The sequence below is a fragment of the Pseudophryne corroboree genome, chromosome 9 (genome assembly GCF_028390025.1).
Source record: "Pseudophryne corroboree isolate aPseCor3 chromosome 9, aPseCor3.hap2, whole genome shotgun sequence".
NCBI lineage: Eukaryota > Metazoa > Chordata > Amphibia > Anura > Myobatrachidae > Pseudophryne > Pseudophryne corroboree.
The window spans coordinates 100,014,711-100,036,800 of NC_086452.1; the positions used below are offsets into that span (position 1 = coordinate 100,014,711).

The window sequence follows — 22,090 nt, forward strand, 5'->3', positions numbered from 1 at the left end:
ACCTCTGCCTTTGTGCAAGGAGGAACAGGAGGAGCACTGCCAGAGCCCTGCAAAATGACCTCCAGCAAGCCATAAATGTGCATGTGTCTACTCAAACGATCAGAAACAGACTCCATGAGGGTGGTAAGAGGGCCCGACGTCCACAGGTGGGGGTTGTGCTTACAGCCCAACACCGTGCAGGACGTTTGGCATTTGCCAGAGAACACCAAGATTGGCAAATTCGCCACTGGCGCCCTGTGATCTTCACAGATGAAAGCAGGTTCTCACTGAGCACATGTGACAGACGTGACAGAGTCTGGAGACACCAAGGAGAACGTTCGGCTGCCTGCAACATCCTCCAGCATGACCGGTTTGGCAGTGGTTCAGTAATGGTGTGGGGTGGCATTTCTTTGGGGGGCCGCACAGCCCTCCATGTGCTCGCCAGAGGTAGCCTGACTGCCATTAGGTACCGAGATGAGATCCTCAGACCCCTTGTGAGACCATATGCTGGTGCGGTTGGCCCTGGGTTCCTCCTAATGCAAGACAATGGTAGACCTCATGTGGCTGGAGTGTGTCAGCAGTTCCTGAAAGACGAAGGCATTGATGCTATGGACTGGCCCGTCCGTTCCCCAGACCTGAATCCAATTGAGCACATCTGGGACATCATGTCTCGCTCCATCCACCAACGCCACGTTGCACCACAGACTGTCCAGGAGTTGGCGGATGCTTTAGTCCAGGTCTGGGAGGAGATCCCTCAGGAGACCATCCGCCACCTCATCAGGAGCATGGCCAGGTGTTGTAGGGAGGTCATACAGGCACGTGGAGACCACACACACTACTGAGCCTCATTTTGACTTGTTTTAAAGACATTACATCAAAGTTGGATCAGCCTGTAGTGTGTTTTTCCACTTTTATTTTGAGTGTGACTCCAAATCCAGACCTCCATGGGTTAATAAATTTGATTTCCATTGATAATTTCTCTAACGTCCTAGTGGATGCTGGGGACTCCGTCAGGACCATGGGGATTAGCGGCTCCGCAGGAGACAGGGCACAAAAATAAAGCTTTAGGATCAGGTGGTGTGCACTGGCTCCTCCCCCTATGACCCTCCTCCAAGCCTCACTTAGGTTTTTGTGCCCGTCCGAGCAGGGTGCAATCTAGGTGGCTCTCCTAAAGAGCTGCTTAGAAAAAGTTTTTAGTTTTTTTATTTTCAGTGAGTCCTGCTGGCAACAGGCTCACTGCATCGAGGGACTTAGGGGAGAGAAGTGAACTCACCTGCGTGCAGGATGGATTGGCTTCTTAGGCTACTGGACACCATTAGCTCCAGAGGGAGTCGGAACACAGGTCTCACCCTGGGGTTCGTCCCGGAGCCGCGCCGCCGACCCCCCTTGCAGATGCCGAAGATGGAAGAGGTCCAGAAGCAGGCGGCAGAAGACTTTTCAGTCTTCCTGAGGTAGCGCACAGCACTGCAGCTGTGCGCCATTGTTGTCAGCACACTTCACACAGCGGTCACGGAGGGTGCAGGGCGCTGGGGGGGCGCCCTGGGCAGCAATGTATAATACCTTTTTTATGGCTAAAAATACATCACATATAGCCCCTGGGGGCTATATGGATGTATTTAACCCCTGCCAGGTCTCAGAAAAACGGGAGAAGAAGCCCACCGAAAAAGGGGCGGGGCCTATTCTCCTCAGCACACAGCGCCATTTTCCCTCACAGAAATGCTGGTGGGAAGGCTCCCAGGCTCTCCCCTGCACTGCACTACAGAAACAGGGTTAAAACAGAGAGGGGGGGCACTGATTTGGCGATATGACTACATATATTAAAATGCTATAAGGGAAAAGCACTTATATAAAGGTTGTCCCTGTATAATTATAGCGTTTTTGGTGTGTGCTGGCAAACTCTCCCTCTGTCTCCCCAAAGGGCTAGTGGGTCCTGTCCTCTATCAGAGCATTCCCTGTGTGTGTGCTGTGTGTCGGTACGTGTGTGTCGACATGTATGAGGACGATGTTGGGAGGCGGAGCAAATTGCCTGTAGTGGTGATGTCACTCTCTAGGGAGTCGACACCGGAATAGATGGCTTATTTAAGGAATTACGTGATAATGTCAACACGCTGCAAGTCGATTGACGACATGAGACAACCGGCAAACATATTAGTATCTGTCCAGGCGTCTAGCACACCGTCAGGGACGTTATAATGCCCATTTTACCTCAGTCGGTCGACACAGACACTGACTCCAGTGTCGACGGTGAAGAAACAAACGTATTTTCCTTTAGGGCCACACGTTACTTGTTAAGGGCAATGAAGGAGGTGTTACATATTTCTGATACTACAAGTACCACAAAAAAGGGTATTATGTGGGGTGTGGAAAAACTACCTATAGTTTTTCCTGAATCAGATAAATTAAATGAAGTGTGTGATGAGGCGCGGGGTTCCCCCGATAGAAAATTATTGGCGGTATACCCTTTCCCGCCAGAAGTTAGGGCGCGTTGGGAAACACCCCTTAGGGTGGATAAGGCGCTCACACGCTTATCAAAACAAGTGGCGGTACCGTCTCCAGATACGGCCGCCCTCAAGGAGCCAGCTGATAGGAGGCTGGAAAATATCCTAAAAAGTATATACACACATACTGGTGTTATACTGCGACCAGCGATCGCCTCAGCCTGGATGTGCAGCGCGGGGGTGGCTTGGTCGGATTCCCTGACTGAAAATATTGATACACTTGACAGGGACAGTATTTATTTACTATAGAGCATTTAAAAAATGCATTTCTATATATGCGAGATGCACAGAGGGATATTTGCACTCTGGCATCAAGAGTAAGTGCGATGTCCATATCTGCCAATAAGATGTTTATGGACACGACAGTGGTCAGGTGATGCAGATTCCAAACGGCACAAAGATGTATTGCCGTATAAAGGGGAGGAGTTATTTGGGGTCGGTCCATCGGACCTGGTGGCCACGGCAACTGCTGGGAAATCCACCGTTTTTACCCTAAGTCACATCTATGCAGAAAAAGACACCGTCTTTTCAGCCTCAGTCCTTTCGTCCCCATAAGCATATCTGCCCAGGGATAGAGGAAAGGGAAGAAGACTGCAGCAGGCAGCCCATTCCCAGGAACAGAAGCCTTCCGCTTCTGCCAAGTTCTCAGCATGACGCTGGAGCCGTACAGGACCCCTGGATCCTACAAGTAGTATCCCAGGGGTACAGATTGGAAAGTCGAGAGTTTCCCCTCGCAGGTTCCTGAAGTCTGCTTTACCAACGTCTCCCTCCGACAGGGAGCCAGTATTGGAAACAATTCACAAGCTGTATTCCCAGCAGGTGATAATCAAAGTACCCCTCCTACAACAAGGAAAGGGGTATTATTCCACACTATATTGTGGTACTGAAACCAGAAGGCTCGGTGAGACCTATTCTAAATCTGAAATATTTGAACACTTACAAAGGTTCAAATCAAGATGGAGTCACTCAGAGCAGTGATAGCGAACCAGGAAGAAGGGGACTATATGGTGTCCCGGGACATCAGGGATGCTTACCTCCATGTCCAAATTTGCCCTTCTCACCAAGGGTATCTCAGGTTCGTGGTACAGAACTGTCACTATCAGTTTCAGACGCTGCCGTTTGGATTGTCCACGGCACTTCGGGTCTTTACCAAGGTAATGCCCGAAATGATGATTCTTCTTCGAAGAAAATGGACGACTTCCTGATAAGAGCAAGGTCCAGAGAACAGTTGGAGGTCGGAGTAGCACTATCTCAAGTAGTTCTACGACAGCACGGGTGGATTCTAAATATTCCAAAACCGCAGTTGTTTCCGACGACACGTCTGCTGTTCCTAGGGATGATTCTGGACACAGTCCAGAAAAAGGTGTTTCTCCCGGAGGAGAAAGCCAGGGAGTTATCCGAGCTAGTCAGGAACCTCCTAAAACCAGGAAAAGTGTCAGTGCATCATTGCACAAGAGTCCTGGGAAAAATGGTGGCTTATTACGAAGCGATTCCATTCGGCAGATTCCACGCAAGAACTTTTCAGTGGTATCTGCTGGACAAATGGTCCGGATCGCATCTTCAGATGCATCGGCGGATAACCCTATCTCCAAGGACAAGGGTGTCTCTCCTGTGGTGGTTACAGAGTGCTCATCTTCTAGAGGGCCGCAGATTCGGCATTCAGGATTGGATGCTGGTGACCACGGAGGCCAGCCTGAGAGGCTGGGGAGCAGTCACACAGGGAAAAAATTTGCAGGGAGTGTGATCAAGTCTGGAGACTTTTCTCCACATAAATATACTGGAGCTAAGGGCAATTTATGAAGCTCTGAGCTTAGCAAGACCTCTGCTTCAAGGTCAGCCGGTATTGATCCAGTGGGACAACATCACGGCAGTCGCCCACGTAAACAGACAGGGCGGCACAAGAAGCAGGAGGGCAATGGAAAAAACTGCAAGGATTTTTCGCTGGGCGGAAAATCATGTGATAGCACTGTCAGCAGTGTTCATTCCGGGAGTGGACAACTGGGAAGTAGACTTCCTCAGCAGGCACGACCTCCACCCGGGAGAGTGGGGACTTCATCGGGAAGTTTTCCACATGATTGTGAACCGTTGGGAAAGACCAAAGGTGTACATGATGGCGTCCAGCCTGAACAAAAAACTGGACAGGTATTGCGCCAGGTCAAGAGACTTTCAGGCAATAGCTGTGGACGTTCTGGTAACACCGTGGGCGTACCAGTCGGTGTATGTGTTTCCTCCTCTGCTTCTCATACCCAAGGTATTGAGAATTATAAGACGTAGAGGAGTAAGAACTGTACTCGTGGCTCCGGATTGGCCAAGAAGGACTTGGTACCCGGAACTTCAAGAGATACTCACAGAGGACTCATGACCTCTGCCGCTAAGAAGGGACTTGCTTCAGCACGTACCATGTCTGTTCCAAGACTTACCGCGGCTGCGTTTGACGGCATGGTGGTTGAACGCCGGATCCTAAGGGAAAAAGGCATTCCGGAAGAGGTCTTTCCTACCATGGTCAAAGCCAGGAAGGACGTGACCGCACAACATTATCACCACATGTGGCGAAAATATGTTGCGTGGTGTGAGGCCAGGAAGGCTCCACGAAGAAATTTCAACTCGGTCGATTCCTGCATTTCCTGAAAACAGGAGTGTCTATGGGCCTCAGATTGGGGTCCATTAAGGTTCAAATTTCGGCCCTGTCGATTTTCTTCCAGAAAAAAATTGGCTTCAGTTCCTGAAGTCCAGAAGTTTGTCAAGGGAGTACTGCATATACAACCCCCTTTTGTGCCTCCAGTGGCACTGTGGGATCTCAACGTAGTGCTGGGATTCCTCAAATCACATTGGTTTAAACCGCTCAAATCTGTGGATTTGAAATATCTCACATGGAAAGTGACCATGATGTTGGCCCTGGCCTCGGCCAGGCGAGTGTCAGAATTGGCGGTTTTGTCTCACAAAAGCCCATATCTGATTGTCCATTCGGACAGGGCAGAGCTGCGGACTCGTCCCCAGTTTCTCCCTAAGGTGGTGTCAGCGTTTCACCTGAACCAGCTTATTGTGGTACCTGCGGCTACTAGGGACTTGGAGGACTCCAAGTTGCTAGATGTTGTCAGGGCCCTGAAAATATCGGTTTCCAGGACGGCTGGAGTCAGGAAAACTGACTTGCTGTTATCCTGTATGCACCCAACAAACTGGGTGCTCTTGCTTCTAAGCAGACGATTGCTAGTTGGATGTGTAGTACAATTCAGCTTGCACATTATGTGGCAGGCCTGCCACAGCCAAAATATGTAAATGCCCATTCCACAAGGAAGGTGGGCTCATCCTGGGCGGCTGCCCGAGGGGTCTCGGCATTACAACTCTGCCGAGCAACTACGTGGTCGGGGGGAGAACACGTTTGTAAAATTCTACAAATTTGATACCCTGGCTAAAGAGGACCTGGAGTTCTCTCATTCGGTGCTGCAGAGTCATCCGCACTCTCCTGCCCGTTTGGGAGCTTTGGTATAATCCCCATGGTCCTGACGGAGTCCCCAGCATCCACTAGGACGTTAGAGAAAATAAGATTTTACTTACCGATAAATCTATTTCTCGTAGTCCGTAGTGGATGCTGGGCGCCCATCCCAAGTGCGGATTGTCTGCAATACTTGTACATAGTTATTGTTACAAAAAAATCGGGTTGTTATTGTTGTGAGCCGTCTGTTCAGAGGCTCCTACGTTGTCATACTGTTAACTGGGTTCAGATCACAAGTTGTACGGTGTGATTGGTGTGGCTGCTATGAGTCTTACCCGGGATTCAAAATCCTTCCTTATTGTGTACGCTCGTCCGGGCACAGTATCCTAACTGAGGCTTGGAGGAGGGTCATAGGGGGAGGAGCCAGTGCACACCACCTGATCCTAAAGCTTTATTTTTGTGCCCTGTCTCCTGCGGAGCCGCTAATCCCCATGGTCCTGACGGAGTCCCCAGCATCCACTACGGACTACGAGAAATAGATTTATCGGTAAGTAAAATCTTATTTTTTGTGTGATTTTGTTGTCAGCACATTCAACTATGTAAAGAACAAAGTATTTAATAAGAATATTTCATTCATTCAGATCTAGGATGTGTTATTTTAGTGTTCCCTTTATTTTTTTGAGCAGTGAACATTAGCTTCTATAGAATTTAGGGGTGGGATGCACCAACCATGAAAATGCACCCAAGCCTCAGAAAATGCCGCTTTAAGAGGTTTGGCCCCTTACCGCATATACACCAAGCCCTGGAATGCGAAAGATTCGAGGACTTGGATGCGGAGGGCAATGCCATCTTTAGATGGTGTTGCCCAAGCCTTTTCCCTCTTAGAGGAATCCAATCAGATCCCGCTCAGCACCTCCCGTGGCACACGTGTCAGCCTGCGCATTCGCAGATGGGACTCTGGGTCATGAACCCAGAAGTCCTATCATCGCAAAGGACAGCTCTTACCGCAAAAGAGCTGTCCTTTGGGATTTTCTTCAAGCATACAGCAGTGGCAGGATGCATCACAAGCAAAATGCCATGCTTGTGCAGCCCGCATTGCTGTAGGAACCAAATTATGGCTGTGCATGATTTTGGAATAGCCATTGCTCCTGTAGACTGCAAAGCAGACAGCATGAATTTGTAGAAAGTCTGTCAGGAGTGGACATATTCGCATAGATATTCTCATGCATAGTAGTAGAATGACAATGACACAAGCTACAATAGCAATAAGATCAGATTTTTACGGCAAAAAGGCAGAAATAAAATGTAAACAGAAAGAAGCTGAAGTTGAAATTGCCCGCTGCACTACACAACGGAGAGCTGTAGCTGTCTGGAGCCAGATATGGAGTCCAGTGGCTACAAAGGAAGTCAGACCATAATAGAGGCAAGAATGGTCAGGGGCAGACAGATTCGGTACACAGCAAAGCCGATTAATACAAAGGGTTGAGGACAGAGGCAAAATCAAGGGCAAGACAGTGAAAGTACATAAGTTGGGGATGGCAGAAGGCAGAATACAGCAGCAAACAGCAACTAGATGGCTGTGCAGGAGCCCAATAATTAGAAATGGTGAAGGGTTGGGTATGGCTGACCAGCGCTGGGGAACCCAGCGTTCAGCATACCGACCACGGGATCCCGGCAGCAGAATGCTGGCAGGGGGTGCGAGCGCAACGAAGCCCCTTGCTCGATGGCGAGCTGTGCTCACCACAGGTTCTATTCCAACCCTATGGTTGTGGTGGACACCCACAAGTGGGAATAGTCCCTGTTAGTTGGCATGCCAACTGTCGGTATTTAGAGGAGTCATTATGTAGCCGTCGGTATTGCGTGTCACATAACTACATCCCGTTTAGTTCAGTGTAGACCCAGCACTATGGCAGGGAGTTGTCCAACAGCTGGAACAGCCTAGTCGGTAGACTAGCAGTCTTCCTGAGCTTGAACACTGACACCTTCTAAAGACTGAGGGTTTGGACCTGGAGCTGGTGAAGGAAAGAGCCTTTGTACACATGCCCAAACCAGACAACGTGCAACCTGTTCAAAGACCGGGAGGCGTTCTCAAAGTTCCTTCTGTAATTTCACATGTAATATACTGTATGCTGAGAAGGCTAATATACAAAGTTAGTACTTTGGAAGTGTTCACAAAAACAATAAAGAATTGATCATTGAAGAGAGACTCCCCTGCATACAGAATCGCAGTTGCAGCCTCGAACACATCATCGAAACAGAATATCATTGCGGCACAATATCAATGCATGCAAATCTGAATCAGGCATACACACAATGATGGTATGCTGACATTGATTGGGAATGTCTTGCCATTTTAATTTTCTGCAAGAGGTTTGATTAATATTTACATGGAAAGACAGTGGTTCCTATTGAGACTGATCACAAATCAGTGAGAGGCATTTTCCAAAAAAGTCTACTTGAATCTTGTAGTGTCAAAAGTCTACAGTACGTGCTGCTGTGTCTGCAGAAATACAATCTTATTGTGACCTACAAGAAGGGATCACAGATATAAATTGCTGATTTTCTGTCAAAGGCAGCACTGCCTCAAAAACAAGTCAAAAGCGCTCCTCCAGATTATGAAATATTATGCATCAGCGCACAAAAGACCTTCAACAAGGAGCAGCAGCAAACTAATTTTGCAGAATATCTGAGCGAGTAAGACCAGCATTCACCTGAAATCCAACAATACACTTGCAAGATGAGGAGCCTCAAATATAATAAAAGGTTCTACTTGGAGGGTAGATCACAAACAGAACACACCTGTGTCAGAGAATACTGGGGTTACAGATTAAATCAGTTTGCATAAAAAAAAATACTTTAGATTGGTTGTTGGGACATTTTGGGTCAGTCATGTCTCCACAATGCCAGAGGGGATGCAGCATACTTACCTACTCTCCTGGATTCTGCGGGAGACACCCGGTTTCTCGGGTAGTCCCCCGAAGCCCCGGAAGAGTGGGTACCCCTCCCGTATTCTGCCCACTTCCTAGTGAAGTGGGCAGAATGGGGAGCTAAATCGGATGAAATTGCGGAATGAGTAGAGGGGAGCAGGGCCTAATGACGCAATTATACGCTAATTGCATCACTGAAGATCCGCACCTATGCAAATATTGCCCAATCGCGATATTTTCCCATCCAGTGGGTGGGACATAATGATACAATTGGCTCTGCCCCGCTCCCATCACCACCCACCTGCTTCTCCTCTCCGGGTATCTCTCCGAGAGGTGAAAAGAAATGTAGGTAAGTATGGGATGCAGTTAATATACCGTCTGTCAGGATCCTGGCGTTTAGAAGGCTGACGTCAGAATCCAGAGAGCTGGTAAAATGCTGACGGTCAGAATCCCGACTGCAGCCTGGTATTCCCACTCGGGTGGTGGGTCCATGCCACTACCAGAGTGGAAATAGATCCTCTGCAAGCCTCCGGGCCTGAAGCCTGGAGAGCACAGTAAGCCCACGAGGGGACTCGCTGCCAGGATTCCGCCTGGCAAGATGCCGCTGTCGGGATTGTGTATTCCTGCTAGAGATGTGTTACTCTGGCTACCAATGAACTCAGGGACACTGGAAGCTATAGAAGAGTATAATGGATTAAATTCCTGCATGACCAGTCCAGCCTCTTATGATACCAAAATACTTAACCCTACCATAAAGAAAGAGAAGAATGTTTTTTTCTCCTAAAAGCTCTAGATGACCTAATTAAGGGGGTAATTCAGACCTGATCGCTAGGGTGCCTTTTTTTGCATCCCTGTGATCAGGTAGTCGCCGCCTACAGGGGGAGGGTATTTGTTGTGTGTAGATGTGCGATCGCATTTGTTGGAGAGCTGCACAAACATGAGTTTGTGCAGTCTCTGCGCAGCCAGGGGCAAACGCAGGATTTACTGTGGGGGTTTCTATATTATATATATACACACACACACACACACATATATATATACACACATACATATATATTTATATGTGTATGTATGGGTGTAGTACGGGTGACCGGCGGTCTCCTGACCGCCGGTCACCTTACCGACGCCGGGATCCCGGCAGCATACCGACGCCGGGATCCCGGCGGGGAGGGGCGAGTGCAGCAAGCCCCTTGCGGGCTCGCTGCGCTCGCCACGCTGCGGGCTAGGTGGCGACCTGCGGTCGCCACGGGTTCTATTCCCACTCTATGGGTGTCGTGGACACCCACGAGTGGAAATAGTCCCTGTTGGTCGGCATGCCGACCAACGGGATAGTGAGCCGTCGGGCTCACGGAGGAGGTCATGTGACTGTCGGTCAGCCGACCGGCGGTCACATGACTACCACCCGTATGTGTGTATATATATATATATATATATATATATAAAGATTCACAAACACAGACTGCACATACACAACACACTTTAAAACAAACAAATACAGTGCACACATACAGTACCCGGAAGCTGCAGAGGACACAGTGAGGAAGACATATGGAGTTGCTATGCACGAGCAGCTACCTCTCACTGACAGACACTGTGTAGAGAGACTGCTGGTAAGAGCTCCCTGCAGCGGTAGCTGCGAACGCGAACACAATCGTGGTCGCGGCTTTTCTTGAGACGGAGACACAGCTGTCTCCGTCTCTAAAAAGCAAATTCAGTCCATCAGGGGGGGTTTCTGTGCAACCAGAACCCCCCCCCCCCCTCTGTGCGCTACTGTGCTCATCCCAGGACTTACTCAGCCGCTGCAATGATCGGGGCCGGAGCTGATGTCAGAAACCCTCCCTCCAAAGTCCAAACGCCTGGTCCCTCCTGCGTTTTGCTTCGTTCGGGTTTCCGAGTCAGGCGTGAAAACCCGAGCCTGACTCGGAACCGGACTCGAATGGTAAAGTTTGGTACGGTTCGGTTCTCTGAGAACCAAACCCGCTCATCTCTAGTAGAAATATGTCTGCAAAATTGTCAATTTCTTTAAAATTCACTTAATATCAAGAAAGATGGCGATAGTGACCCATGTATTCTGTGTGAGGCTGGAGGGATCTGTCCACACAGGGAAGAGAAAGATGGAGGTGTGAGCACACCTATGGGAGACAGCCCAAGAGTGACTGTGCAGTCAAGTGAGGTTGCCGGGTGTATACAGCCCAGGTGGGGTTGCAAGATTCCAGTCAGGCTGCAGACTAGTTGCCCAGTTAGAGAGGGGTCAAGAAGTGAGCTGGTGTCCTGAGTGAGGACTAGGATGAGTTGTATAATGATAGTAAAGCTCTACTTAATTAACTTAAACTTGGAAAAGATGTGTATTGACCTTACTTGTGCACCTAAACACTGCACCACTAAACACTTTACCAAGCTAGATACCCCAGATTATCGCATTACTAGATAGATAGATAGATAGATAGATAGATAGATAGATAGATAGATAGATAGATAGATAGATAGATAGAGATAGACAGATATGTAAAGTTTTTTTTACATTGTATAATACTGTCTCTGTACTTTCTTACACTTCTCTCAGGACTTCGCAGTCCTGCAAGAGAATCTAGCAGCTAGGGGAAGGTGTGCCCAAGGATCTCCCATCACTGTTGCTTGTAGAAGGGAAGTAACTAGGAGAGAGAAAAGGGTCTGTATGTAGTCTGGACTACAGGAAGAGTCTCTTTCCACAGCTGTAGGTTGGTGATCGCCAATTACTGCGGCCTGGGGAGAGAGTAGTGCACTGATCCCTGTGGTGCACTCAGTGCCACCTAGAACTAGGACACCGCCAGATGCTGGGAGAGGGGGGCATGGCCACTGAGGGTACGGCTAAGTCACCTCATTGTGTGCATTGGGGCATAGTTACGGCATAACAGGTGGTTTCGCCCATCACTGTATCCTGGGATGAAAGAAGTGGACAGGCAGGTGACGGATGTTGCCACAGCTGCAGGTGGTGTCCAGAGCACTGGGATCCAAGCAGGAGATTACCCTCCAGCAACCACTGACAAGCATTGCTGACAAGTCACAGCAGATATTTACACTTCATGTGCTGTGGGATATTCTGCAGTTACTCTACCACAATCTCTTCTTCCATTTCATCCATTTCTAGCTAGCTTTATGGTATTTATAAAGTAACTAAATGGTACCCCCATGCAGAGATCCAGATGCAAAAAATGGAGTGAGTTTGAAATCCAAACTCACCCCATTCTTTGCATCTGTATTCCTACTTTGTGTTGTAGGTGCATGGGGGCGTTGCTGGCGGCAAAATGGGCTGTCTGGGGGCGTGACCAGGAGGCAATGTGGGCGATCTGGGGGCATGGCCAATGGGGGAAGTGGGCAGTCCGGGGCATGGTATCACGATAGCGTCATCATGGTTCCGCCCCCTGCTATACAGTACCGAGAAAACAGACACTGTATAGTGGGGGGGGGGGGGGGGGGCAGTGCTACTATGACTCAATTCAGTGTGAACCGCGTCATTGGACACCCTCGGACCGCCCACTTGTTCTCTGCTATTTGCGGCCGAGGTGGGGGTGCGGAGGGGCTGCAGGGAAAGCGGAAGACTTGCCCACCTTTCCGGGGGGCCGGGAGAGCCACCCAATTTTCGGAGAGTTTGGAGAGTTCAGGTAACTGGAATTTTCTGGTGTAAAAGTTTCATGCAAGAGAAGTTACCAAGTCCCAGTTATGTAATTTTATAACCGTGAATGTCTGAAGCTAGAAATCACATATTCAACAATTTAATGAAGGAAAATGTAACCAGCAAATAAGTAGCACACTGAGCAGTTTTCATTGTGACTGAGCTCATTGGATATGCAGAGAAAGGGGTGAGTCGGCACATACATAATTTAGGTAATGCTCATGGTGAAGAGCAGTAGATTATGATACAGGTGGGTTTGGATTCATAGTGTTAGATTTACAAAAGAGTTTACTGCTCTGCAACTAAACTGTTAAAAGTCATATACAACTGTGGTTGCTACCTTTACTGAGCTTTCTATATCTGTTATATACAGAATATGCATTATTAATAACATTTCAACCAAATTCTTTATAAACTTGCAAGGCTGCATAAAAGAGGGGAAGCCAGTATGAATTGATGTATGTGAACTGAAGGGTGTAGTACTGGTGACCGGCGGTCTCCTGACCGCCGGTCAGCTTACCGACGCCGGGATCCCGGCAGCATACCGACGCCGGGATCCCGGCGGGGAGGGGCGAGTGCAGCAAGCCCCTTGGGGGCTCGGTGGCGACCTGCGGTCGCCACGGGTTCTATTCCCACTCTATGGGTGTCGTGGACACCCACGAGTGGAAATAGTCCCTGTTGGTCGGCATGCCGACCATCGGGATAGTGAGCCGTCGGGCTCGTGGAGGAGGTCATGTGACTGTCGGTCAGCTGACCGGCGGTCACATGAATACCACCCGAATTGAAGGCCTAATTCAGACCTGATCGCTGCTGTGCAAAATGGCACAGCAGCCGATTATCGAATGACTGCACATGTGTATGCACCGCAATGCGCAGGCGCATAGGCGGATCCAGGGGGTGGGGGCACTCGGGCCCGTGCCCCCCTGTCATTTCTGACTTCTTTTTTTTCAAAAGTAGAACAGCGGCAGCACTACTGCTATTTACGTCAGTCAGATTTGATATAAGAGCTGGCAGGCACTAGGACCCACCACAGCTCTAACAGCAAGTCCGTGTGGTAACCAATGGGGAGGCTGGAGCTGCAGCTCCAGCCTCCCCCACTGCCAGCCGGCCAGAGTCCAGCCCAGGCGCGGTGTTCAAATGCCAGCATCGAGTTAGACTGTTACTTATGACGGCGCACAGAGCCGGCCCTAACCAATATGATGCCCTAGGCAAGATTTTGGCTGGTGCCCCCTAGCACCACCGCTGGTTCCGCCTCTGACCTTGCACCTCTTTCTCAGCACCATCACCCCTCACCCATAGCAGTCCTTATTTTGGTGTTTGTACGCCCTATATTTTAAATAGGAACAGTTCGCACTTTTGGCGCACAGCCTGCAACTTTGTTCCCATTTGATCATGCGATAATGTCCATAATTCATATTACATCCCACAGTAGTATTACTTTACCTTATAAACATTACTCCTCACAGTAGAGCACCTTATTCACATTACATCACACTGAATTGCTCCTTATTCACATTACACCATACTCTATTGCTCTTTATTCATATTAGACGACACAGTAGTGCCCTTTCTATATGCAATGCCACATAGTAGAGAACCTTATACACATAATGCCACACATTAGTAATGCATAATTTATACACATAATTCCACACAGTAATGCCCCTTACACATTATTAATGACCTTATAAACATAATGCACTTTACACATTATGACAACCTTTATTAATGCCCTTTTACACATTATGTCCCTTACATATATGCCGCACATTATTAATGCCCTTATACACATAATGACACACATAGTGCCCCCTACACATTTGCTGCACATTATTAGTGCCCCTATACACATAATGACACACATACAGTAGTACCCTGTTACACATATGCTGCACATTATTAATGCCCTTATACACATAATGACACACATAGTGCCCTGTACACATATGTTGCACATTATTAATGCATTTTTACATGACACACATAATGTTCCTTACACATATTCCGAACACTACTGCACAACCAACCCACTCACATGCACACAGCACTCACACTGCCACTAACACTGTGACCTCTGCCTCTGCTTGGGTACAGATGTGTCCTCATAAATCTTGCCTCAATGCTAACGTTGGGCACTTTTTTATGAAAATGCATCTTATTTGCATTGCTATGTGGCTAAGATGCACAAGCACATTCTGCTGATTAAAATGATATGCAGCATGCCTATATACTGTGTGAGACTGTGGCTGTATCTGCATAAGAAATATTACACACAGAATATAGGCATGCCGCATATAATTTTAATCAGCAGAAGCTGCTGATGCCCCTAGGCATATCAAATGCCCTAGGCAATTGCCTAGTTTGCCTATGCCTATGGCCGGCTCTGACGGCGCAGAAGGCTTCGTTAGCCCTCATTGCACCGCACAGTTTCCCAGCGCTTCCTCCTCCACTTCCTTTACCACTGTGATAGGTGCAGTCAAACTCAGCCTCAGCTTTGAGAAGGCGGCCCGTGTGATTGTGAGAGGGCTGTCCTGCAGATGTCTTATGCTGCTTGTTGGAGATCCAGCTGGCTGCTTCTGCTAATCAAAGATGGGCAGTTCGTATCCTGCAGTCTGAGTCTTAGTGCAGTGCCCAAAACAAGGTATGCTGCACCTGGCACGACTGACTAAAAACTATAATAATTATATTGTGCTGGGGTGCCTTCCAGGCTCCCATAACTAATAGAACAGGTGACAAACATTTCAAGGCCCAATCAGCCTTTTCATCAGGGTGAAACATTGGCAATAAACCAGGATGCGCTCCTACAGCCAATCATTACCTGATGCCGTATTCTGTGAGGCCACGCCCCCGTGATACTACACCCCTTATATGGGAGCATGCGTGCCTTAGGTGCATGTAAATATAACTATTACCGTTCCCCTCTCATGGTGCCCCCCCTTTCATTTTCTTCTGGATCCGCCCCTGTGCAAGCGCGAGGCCAAACAGCGACAGAATGGTGCGAAAATTTGGACTGCTAGGCGTTCGCAAGATGATTGACAGGATGCTGACGTTTGTGGGTGGTAACTGACCATTTTCTTGGAGTGTCAGGAAAAAGGCAGACGTTCCCTAGTGTTTTTAGGGAGGATGTTTGACGTCAGCTCCGGCACCCGATCAGCAGAGCCGGCCCTAACCAATATGATGGCCTAGGCAAGATTTTGGCTTGTGCAAAAGATGATAATACAGTAGTTTAACAACTGATTAAGAAAAGTTAGAGAGGGCAGAGAAAGAAGGAAAGGGGGGAGAGAGAGCAAAGGAGGGGGAGTAAGGGGGGAGGGGGTAAAGCCACGCGCGTCCGAATCATCTACCGCTTCTCAATTCAAATTAATTGGTGGGTCCTGTACGAACAATCTAGTCTCATACCAAACGTTCATACGAAAACAATTATGTATTTGTCTTCTGGTTTCAATGGGTAATGATAAACTATTATCATCTTTTGTATTAAGACAAGTCATGACAAAAAATATCAAAGTGAATGCACTGGTAATTTTATTGAATATTAATGTCAGTAACATGCCTTTACAACGTAAAATTCACTATACATATCTATGCTGTTAATCAAGAGGCAGAAAATATTGGAAAATGTTTGCAACGGATAATTATGTTCACACTTGTTGCTATGTCTTGTCAAATTTGCAATAAAAACATTTCTGGAAAAAAAAAAAAAAGATTTTGGCTTGTGCTCCCTAGCACCACCGCTAGTTCCGCCTCTGACCCTGCACCCCTTTCCCAGCACCATCACCCCTCACCCATAGCAGTCCTCATTTTGGTGTTCCTATTTAATTCCTATTTGGTATTCCTATTTTGGTGTTCCATATTTAAAATAGGAATAGTGTGCACATTTGGCGCACAGCCCAAAAAGGGGTGTGTTCTTGCTGGGAATGGGCACACACAATAGTACCCCCAATTCCATTTACGCCACACAGTAGTGCAACTTTATTTACATTTTATCATGCGATAGTATCCGTAATTTTAGTTATTTCACAGTAATACCACTTTACCTTATAAACGTTACTCCTCACAGTAGTGCCCCTTATTCACATTACACCACACCATATTGCTCTTTATTCACATTAGACCACACAGTAGTGCCCTTTCTATACATTATGCCACACAGTGGAGCACCTTATACACATATTTCCACACATTAGTAATGCATTTATACAATAATATGACACAGTAATGCCCCTTACACATTATGCCAACCTTTATTAATGCCCTTATACACATAATGTCCCTTACACATATGCTGCACATTATTAATGTCCTTAAACACATATGCCGCACATTATTAGTACACTTATAGTATTATACACATAATGACAGACACATTGCCCCTTACACATATGCCGAACACTACTGCACAACCAACCCACCCACACACAGCACTCACAAGGTTGCTAACACTGTGACCTCTGCCTCTGCTTGGATACAGATGTGTCCTCATACATCTTGCCTCAATACGCAATGCAGCAGGAGATGCCTGGCGTGAGTCAGCTGGCAGCTCTGCTAATGTCGGCCATATTTTTTTATAAAAATGCATCTAATTTGCATTACTATGTGGCTAGGATGCACAAAACACTTCTGCTGATTAAAATTATATGCAGCATGCCTATATTCTGTGTGCGACTGTGGCTGTATCTACATACAAAATGCTATCTTACAGTGATTTCTAGAAATAAACTGTAACGTATAATTTCGTATGCAGATACAGCCGCAGTCACACACAGAATATAGGCATGCCACATATCATTTTAATCAACAGAAGCTGCTTGTGCCCGTAGTCATACCAAATGCCCTAGGCATTTGCTTAGTTTACCTATGCCTAGAGCCGGCTCTGCCGATCAGCCTGTTTGTATTGCACTGTAGGAGTAAGTTTTGGGCTACGCACAGTCTGCACAGACTTGAAAAATAATTTGATGGTGAGTGAATTGCAAAAAGATTTGCAGAAGTCTTGAAGTTTCCGCGCGGTGTACACATACATTTGCACACTTGCACGGGGCGGGTTTTCACTCTCTATGAGCAACGACTATCTGATCGCAGACCTCTACAAATTTGCAGAGGAGCAATCAGGTCTGAATTAGGTTCAGAGTCCGCACCATCTTGTGGTGTCGGTGCTGTACTCACTTGCTGTTGTATTCCTCCCATTTACTGAGTTGGATGTGAGTGTGTCTATCTGTCCTCATTTACAAAGAACCTGACATTGGACCTTATTCCGCTTGGATCGCTAATGAGACAGAAAATGTGATTTTCTCAAAGCTGCTTCTGCTACAAAAACGCATGTGAATAGTCACCCAGAAAGGTAAAAGACGCCAACCGATGCATTTGCAAATTTGCGTATGCATTCGCATAATCATGACACATACGCACAAATCGAGTACCATCGACAATTTTGGTTGACTCATGCATACGCAGGATATATGCAGCTGCAGTTGTAACGGTGCAATGTTTTTAATCGCTGCTGATGTCAGCTGCACGCCCCAAAAACGGCCATGACACGCCTGCATTTTCCCAGCCACTCCCCACAAATGCCATGCAACCTCCCACAAATGACTACTTCCTGGCAATCACTATGCAATCACACTTTTCTGGGCTTGCGGTCGCATTGCGAACACATTCGGCCTTTGCACACGTGCAATGCGTCACACCACATGGGTCCAATATGCATCTGATTTGCGAATTTGCAATTTTTCCACCTGAAGCTGAATAAGGCCCACTGTCCTTGTCGACCTGTTGACTGCAGCCCTTTACAGATCAGTAGTCCAACAGTTTGCAGTGCAGTAGTAATCCAATTCTGCAAATCTTCAGAGAGATAGAAATTGCTGTTAGTATGGAATTTATGTCAGGCATAGCTGAGATGAAAACAGTAATTACCAGCCATGGAAGTTCTAAGGGAAGATGCTATTATACAAAGAAGACCTTTGGGAAGTACTCAGCACATATGGACCAAAGCGCAATACTGAGGAATGGAATACAAAAAACAGGCAAGATAAAGCCATAATCAGCTTACTAGTTATGGCGTATCTATAATGGGTGCAAGGTGCGGTGCACACAGGCCGCTGGATCCAGGGGGGGCCACACATCGCACACCCTGCACCATTTAATTTAGGGATGAGCGGGTTCAGTTCACTGAGAACCGAACCCTACCAAACATCACTTCCCGGCTCAAGTTTTCCCGCTAGACTCGGAAACCAGAATGACGCAAAATGTCATCATCCAGCTGTCGGATTCTCGCGGGATTTGGATTCCATATAAGGAGCTGCGCGTCGCTGCCATTTTCACTCCAGTCCTGGAGAGTGTAGCGAGAGGACAGTCTCCTCAGTGTCTGTGCGGGAAAGTGGTGTGGCACGTGGGGTGGTGACCTGCTCTTTTGTGTCATTTCAGTGCTGTCTTGTGCTGCATCAGTCCAGTGGTGGTGTCTTGTGCTGCATTAGTGCAGTCAGAGTGGTGGTGTCCTGTGCTGCCATAAGTCCAGTGCTGCTGTATAAGTCCAGTCCAGTGGTGCTGTGTTGTGCTGCATCAGTCCAGTGGTGGTTTCCTGTGCTGCCATAAGTCCAGTGATGGTGTCCTGTGCTGCCATAAGTTCAGTGCTGCTGCCATATAAGTCCAGGGGTATCCAGTCCAGCGGTACTGCCGTACAGGTCCAAGGGTACTGCCGTACAAGTTCAGGGGTACTGCCGTATAAGTCCAGGGGTACTGCCGTATAAGTCCAGTGCTGCTGCCATATAAGTCCAGGGGTACTGCCGTATAAGTCCAGTCCAGTGGTACTACCGTATAAGTCCAGTCCAGTGGTACTGCCGTATAAGTCCAGTGGTGCTGCCGTATAAGTCCAGGGGTACTGCCGTATAAGTCCAGTCCAGTGGTACTGCCGTATAAGTCCAGTGGTGCTGCCATATAAGTCCAGTCCAGTGGTGCAGCCGTATAAGTCCAGGGATACTGCCATATAAGTCCAGGGGTACTGCCATATAAGTTCAGTCCAGTGGTACTGCCGTATAAGTCCAGTCCAGTGGTGCTGCCGTATAGGTCCAGGGGTACTGCCGTTTAAGTCCAGGGGTACTGCCGTATAAGTCCACCAATATTGTGCGTGCATTACATCTGGGCAAATTCCAGCACATCCCATGTTTTGCACATACAATTAATTTGGTGGTGCAGAATTTTTTGAAAAATGACAGGGACATGCAGGAGATGTTGTCGGTGGCCCAAAAAATTGAGGGCCACTTTTGACACTCAGCCACAGTGTGTCACTCCTAGATGGGCCAGGTGTTTGTGCCGCACACTTGTGTCGCTTAGCAAAGTCATCCAGCTACCTCTTTATCTTCTTTGCATGATGTGCTGTTTGGGGCCTAGTTTTAAAAGTGCCATCCTGCCTGACACTGCAGTGCCACTCTTAGATGGGCCAGGGGTTTGTGCCGCACACTTGTGTCGCTTAGCTTAGTCATCCAGCTACCTCATTGCACCTCTTTTTCCTCTTTGCATGATGAGCTGTTTGGGGCCTAGTTTTCAAAAGTGCCATCCTGTCTGACACTGCAGTGCCACTCCTAAATGGGCCAGCTGTTTGTGCCGCCCACTTGTGTCGCTTAGCAAAGTCATCCAGCTACCTCGGTTCAACCTTTTGGCCTAAAAACAATATTGTGAGGTGTGAGGTGTTCAGAATAGACTGGAAATGAGTGGAAATGAATGTTATTGAGGTTAATAATACCGTAGGATCAAAATTACCCCCAATTTCTGTGATTTTAGCTGTATTTGTGTGTTTTCTTTAAATCATCCAGATCAAAAACCAGGAAAGGGTGGTTTTGGCAAAACCAATCCAGGTCCAAAACACGGGCGGGGATCCAGATCCAAAACACAAACACGAAAAGTGTCCGCCACAAATCTCTAATTTAATTATACTTACCACTCCATCATATTTGCAGCTCTGCTGGCTGCAGAGCTGAAAATATCACTGGGAAAATGGCCATTTTCTGGTGATTTGCACAAGCGCAATATAGATGTCTCCGGGAACTCGGCACAGGCGCCATGTTCCTGGAGACCTGGTACAGAGTCTACCACACTGCTGGAAAGGCCCAATCGGTGACTGCACATGGGCCCCCTCCTCTCTTACTGCGCCTCTGTTACTAGTGGCACATGCTCAACTGACTTACATGAAGAAAGGAGAAACAGTAATAGGTGATTCATTCTTGAAATGTCAACATTAAATATGGCAGCATCTGCAGAATGTCGACATGTTCACAATGTTGACATGAAATACAGCTATTTTGCTTGGACCGGCAGCAAAAGGTTATGGTTAGAAGTATGGAATGGGAGGGTTTGGGTTAGTCACAAGGGGAAGGGTTAGGGTTAGGCTTTGAGAGGGGAGGTTTTGGTTAGGCTATGGAAGCGGAGATTAGGCACTAGCGGCAGGGTTAGGCTTTGAGAGGGGAGGTTAGGGTTAGGCACTAGGAAGAGGGTTAGGCTATAGGAGCGGAGGTAAGGCACTAGCGGCAGGGTTAGGCTTTGAGAGGGGAGGTTAGGGTTAGGCACTAGGAAGAGGGTTAGAGTTAGGCTATGGAAGCGGAGGTTAGACACTAGGGGAAGGGTTAGGCTTTGAGAGGGGAGGTTAGGGTTAAGCACTAGGAATAGGGGAATAGGGTTAGGGTTTGGCTATAGGAGCGGAGGTAAGGCACTAGGGGAAGGGTTAGGCTTTGAGAGGGGAGGTTAGGGTTAGGCACTAGGAAGAGGGTTAGGGTTAGACTTTGGTAGCGGAGGTTAGGCACTAGGGGAAGGGTTAGGCTTTGAGAGGGGAGGTTAGGGTTAGGCACTAGGAAGAGGGTTAGGGTTGGCTATGGGAGCGGAGGTTAGGCACTAGGAGAAGAGGTAGGCTTTGGGAGGGGAGGTTAGGGTTAGGCACTAGGAAGAGGGTTAGGGTTAGGCTATAGGAGCGGAGGTAAGGCACTAGGGGAAGGGTTAGGCTTTGAGAGGGGAGGTTAGGGTTAGGCACTAGGAAGAGGGTTAGGGTTGGCTATGGGAGCGGAGGTTAGGCACTAGGGGAAGAGGTAGGCTTTGGGAGGGGAGGTTAGGGTTAGGCACTAGGAAGAGGGCTAGGCTATGGGAGTTGAGGATAGGTGTAGGCACTAGGGGTGGTTAGATGTTAGAGGTAGCCGTACTTACTGCAGGAAGCACAGCGAGATGTGCTGCAAGTCATCAGGATGTCACCTCCGGACCCACCATATTGGGTAAGTCACCACTAGGCCACCAGGGGCGTTTTGTCGAAATTCGAATCACGCCATCAGTGTCAATGTAATGATTGAGAACGTGGTCAATGTCATGTTGACATTCTAACGTCGACATGATGAATGTTGACAAAATACTGTATACCACACTTCAATTACAGCTATATGAAAAGCAGTGCAAACGCTTGGGGCCAGTGTTAGAGGTGGACTCTTTCGATCTGGTAGTAAATAAGCAATGAATTCTGTTGTGTGCATGCACTGGTGACGCACTGTGCAGGTGACGTGATGACGTTGCGGCTCAATTGCAGTTTCACTGCCCGGCTGATGATGTTTGGGGGTTGTGACAGGACGCAATT

At 47.9% G+C, this 22,090-nt stretch overlaps 1 protein-coding gene across 2 annotated transcripts in view; it reads right to left on the reverse strand.

Annotated features, from left to right (window-relative positions):
- The window catches only part of TNR (tenascin R), a 765,126-nt gene that overhangs the window by 226,642 nt on the left and 516,394 nt on the right, over positions 1–22,090 (reverse strand). The gene's annotated exons all lie outside the window — the stretch shown is intronic.